General features: G+C 33.2%; 1 pseudogene across 1 annotated transcript; it reads left to right on the top strand.

Annotated features, from left to right (window-relative positions):
• Positions 1-793: 793 nt before the first annotated feature.
• LOC111310451 (histone-lysine N-methyltransferase, H3 lysine-9 specific SUVH1 pseudogene) lies at positions 794-3,478 on the top strand (annotated as a pseudogene). The gene is made up of 2 exons (XR_016330450.1): positions 794-924; positions 1,235-3,478. The product of XR_016330450.1 is annotated as a histone-lysine N-methyltransferase, H3 lysine-9 specific SUVH1 pseudogene (transcript).
• The last annotated feature ends 847 nt before the right edge of the window (positions 3,479-4,325 follow it).

Below are 4,325 nucleotides of genomic sequence, written 5' to 3'. Positions count from 1 at the left end.
AAGAAAAAGACATAGCTAGTATACTATAAAATTGAAAAAAAAAAAAAAAAAACAAAAAGGCAGTGTTTGAAACCCGACCAAAGCACTTTTTGATAAATTTTTTAGTTTAATTAAAAAATTTATCCTAATAAGAAATGTCAATATTATAATTTATTTTTTTTAGTTTAATTACTTGATTATTAATATTAAATTAAACTCTTAGACACAATTTTGTTAACAAAATCAATGTTAAAGATTGATTTGGGTTAGTGGAAGCGTTTTTTTTTTAACTTGTTTGATAAATTTATTCTATATATCTTTTAATAAAAAAATAAAACCAAAAGGCATTAACTAAAATCAAGTCAAAATATTTTTAAAATATATCTGAATTTAGAGGTGAGAAAAAAAATAAAAAAATTGAAAATCAATTTCAAATCACATTGTTTGATTTGGTTTGGATTAAATCAATTTTTTTATTCGATTTGGATTAAATTTAAATATTAAATATATATATATATCAAATTCAGATTAAAAAGTAAAAAATAAAAAAATAACATAATGAAATTACATATTTTTATTAAATTTTATAAAATAAAAATAATTATTTTATATGTAAATTTATTTAAATATATTAAAAATTATATTAAAATAATACATTAAAAACAAAAAATTAAACTAATAAAATTTAATTTGAATCAAATTATATAAAAATTTAATACAAATCAAAATAAAATCTTATGAATGTTCAACTTAAATTCAAATTAAATTTTACAAATTTATAATTCTCTCCTGTACAAAATTCAAAGACAAATCCGATCAAATCCGTTATTATCTCACTCTACCCATTATCAAACTCAAAAAGCTTTACCAACAAAGCTTTCCATCTCTCTCCAAGTTAATTCTCCTCTTCTTATTATCTTTCGTGCTCTTGCCTTTTCCCAACAGGTAATCATCTCTCTTCTTTGTTTCCTTTATAATATAAATAATTTCTTACAACCCTATATCTCTTTGTCTCTATTTTCTCTTCTTGTTAACGTTTATTTCTTTTATTTATGTTGTTGTTTTTTGCATAACAAAGTCAAGGGTGGAGAAAAATGAAATGGGTATCTCTTGGTTTAGAAAACACTTTTTTTTTTTTTTTTGTAAACAAATCAAGGATGGAGAAACATGAAGTGGGTATTTCCTGGTTTTGAAGAAAAAGGGAAAATTTTTGGTTGAAAGGCCTGATTTTTTTGTGTACTTTTGTTTCACATAGGAGCTTGGTTCGATGGAGAAAACTGAAATGGGCATCCATGGTTTTTGTGGAAAAAGGAAAAAAAATTGAACTTTGGTTGAAAGGTTTGATTTTTTGTTTGTAATGGAAGAAGGGTTTGGTGGAAACACTGTGCCGCCAAATTCATGTGATAAATCTAAAGTTTTGGATGTAAAACCACTGCGTACCTTAGTTCCTCTATTCCCGGACGTCTCTGAGGGTTCTCCTTTTGTTTGTGTACCTCCAAATAGCCCTTTCCCATTTGGATTTTCACCATTTTTCCCTTTTAGTGGACCACTAGGATCCCGATCTACACCTGACCTTAACCAAAATGACATCAATTCAACTGCTTTGCCGATTCGGTCATATAGAACTGAACCTTCTAATGGCCAAAATGTGATACCAATGGATACATATGGCAGTCATAAACATAAATCAGTTGGTTCAAGTTCTGTTAAAAAGTAGGTGAAGAGGAGCAAAGAGTCGGAGTTCTCATTCACTGCTCTTAGCAATTTCAATACTGGAATTAGTTTATCTGAACAAGATGATGGTAACAGGGAATTGGTTGAAAATGTTCTTTCGAGGTTTGATGCTTTTAGAGAAAGCTTAGCCAAATGGAAGATACTAAGGAATCACATTCTGGGATTATTAAAAGTGCAGACTTGAAAGCTGGAAACATGATGTTAAGCAAAGGGGTGCGCACTAACATGAAAAAGAGAATTGGGGCTGTTCCTGGTGTTGAAATTGGGGACATTTTCTTCTTTTGAATGGAGTTGTGTTAGGTGGGGTTGCATTCTCAGTCTATGGCTGGAATTGACTACATGGTTATCAAGGGTGATTTAGAGGGAGAGCAAGTGGTTTTAAGCATTGTTTCATCTGGAGGTTATGATGATGATGATGAAGATCCAGATGTTTTGGTATATAGCGGTCAAGGTGGGAATGCTGGTGGAGATAAAGAAGCATCTGATCGGAAGCTTGAGAGGGGCAATCTTGATTTGGAGAGGAGCCTGCACCGGGGCAATGAAGTAAGAGTCATTCAGGGTTTGAAGGATGCTATCCATCTATCATCTAAGGTCTATGTATATGATGGGCTTTTCAAGATCCAAGAGTCATGGTTGGAGAAGGGGAAATCAGGTTGCAATATGTTCAAGTATAAACTGGTTAGGATCCCTGGGCAGACAGGTGCTTTTGCCACTTGGAAATCTATTCAGAAGTTGAGGGGTCTGTCTTCAAGGGTTGGACTTATTCTTCGTGACCTCACTTCAGGCTCAGAAAGCACACCCGTTTCACTTGTAAATGAGGTTGATGATGAAAAGGGGCCTGCGTACTTCACATATTTCCCTACTGTCAAGTTTTCGAAATCATTCACGTTAGTGCAATCTTCCTTTGGCTGCAATTGCCGTGATGTGTGCCAAGCAGGAAATTAACTGCTCTTGCATTAAAAAAAATGGAGGTGATTTCCCTTACACTGCCAATGGGATTATAGTGTGTCGAAAACCCTTGATATATGACTGAGGTCCCTCTTGACCATGCCTTCGTAACTGCAAAAACAGAGTTTCACAAACCGGTTTGAAAGTTCACTTAGAAGTATTTAAGACGAGATAGGGGTTGGGGATTGCGATCATGGGATGCTCTTCGTGCGGGTACATTTATTTGTGAATATGCTGGTGAAGTTATTACAAAAATTAAGGCAAGGCAGGTTGGGGGAGATGGTGAAATTAATGAGTACGTTTTTCATACAGATCGTCTCTATGAATGCTTCAAGTGGAATTATGAACCTTAGTTAGTAGGAGAGGAAAGTTCTGACGCTACTGAAGATTTTGATATTCCATCTTGCCTAATCATAAGTGCAAAAAACAGTGGAAATGTAGCTCGATTTATGAATCATAGTTGCTCTCCAAATGTTTTCTGGCAGCCAATCATGTATGAACATAATAATGAAGCTTACCTCCATATTGCTTTCTTTACAAAGAGGCATGTACCTCCTATGACAGAGTTGACTTATGATTATGGTATTCCACACTCAGATGAGACTGAAAGTTACAATACTGCGTATGGAAGAAAAAAATGCTTATGTGGATCACCAAAATGCCGGGGTTATTTTTATTGAGGTTTAGTTTGCGAACTCGTATTCTGTAGGCAAGCAAAACTTTGAGCTTTTTGAAAGAGTTTTCGAATCTCACGCATCTTTGTCCAATCATGTAACTCTATATGCATTTCATCTTTAATGTGTACAGCTTGTACTTGGGATGCAGATTATCGTGATGCTGTGGCTGCCATTATCTGCAGAAGAACTGACAACGTGTGGAAACCATGTATGATGGCGTTTTTTGCAGTCTATTGCGGATAGTCAAGGATCGGTTACTTAAGATGTGCCAAGCTACTTGGTGTTTCACTTAATTATCCTTGTTTAAGAATCACTTTTGAACTAATGTTATTTTTACCTGTCTTTGACTCTTTGCCAATGAATTGGTTGTTTCAATTTTTTGTGCTCTCAGCAAAATTTTCATACCTAAAACTTTTTAGATAACACGCAATTCGTGTATTTAGATTATATTTTATACGAAAATTACATGTCACAATTTATATATACACGAAAAATATAAAAAATATATATTTTTATTAAATTTATATATAATTTTTGTTAAAATTTTATCACGAATCAGTGTCATAATATTGCGTTTTAAATTGCCTTAAGAATCGACAAGTATGATCTCGTTGGATGCAATTCACATTCACATCAAAGACGCTTTCAAGGTAAGGCTAGAAAGGTTGGAGAGATGAAACTAGCAAGTTTGAGGCTAGAAATTAGCCCTGGGCTGATAATGTGCCATCTTTTCGTTTTAATGCATAATGTTTAGTACCGAATGCATTACTTTCTTAATGGGAAGAGGTAAAATAAATAAATGAAACAATGTTGGTCTTTCTGATGGAGATCAGAGCTCAGAGTCGTAGCCATAAATTAAGTTATTGTTGAACTGAATTCTTTTTTTTTTTTTTTTTTGGTTGGAATGGTTGAACCGAATTCAGCTATCTCATCTGTGTATAAACGAAATCAGAAAAAGAGAAACTGGTCTTTTAACGTTCTTATTAG

Source organism: Durio zibethinus, chromosome 19, assembly GCF_047325235.1.
Source record: "Durio zibethinus cultivar Kanyao isolate XHJ-2024 chromosome 19, ASM4732523v1, whole genome shotgun sequence".
NCBI classification, from domain to species: Eukaryota; Viridiplantae; Streptophyta; class Magnoliopsida; order Malvales; family Malvaceae; genus Durio; species Durio zibethinus.
This window is presented reverse-complemented; position numbering and strand designations above follow the sequence as displayed.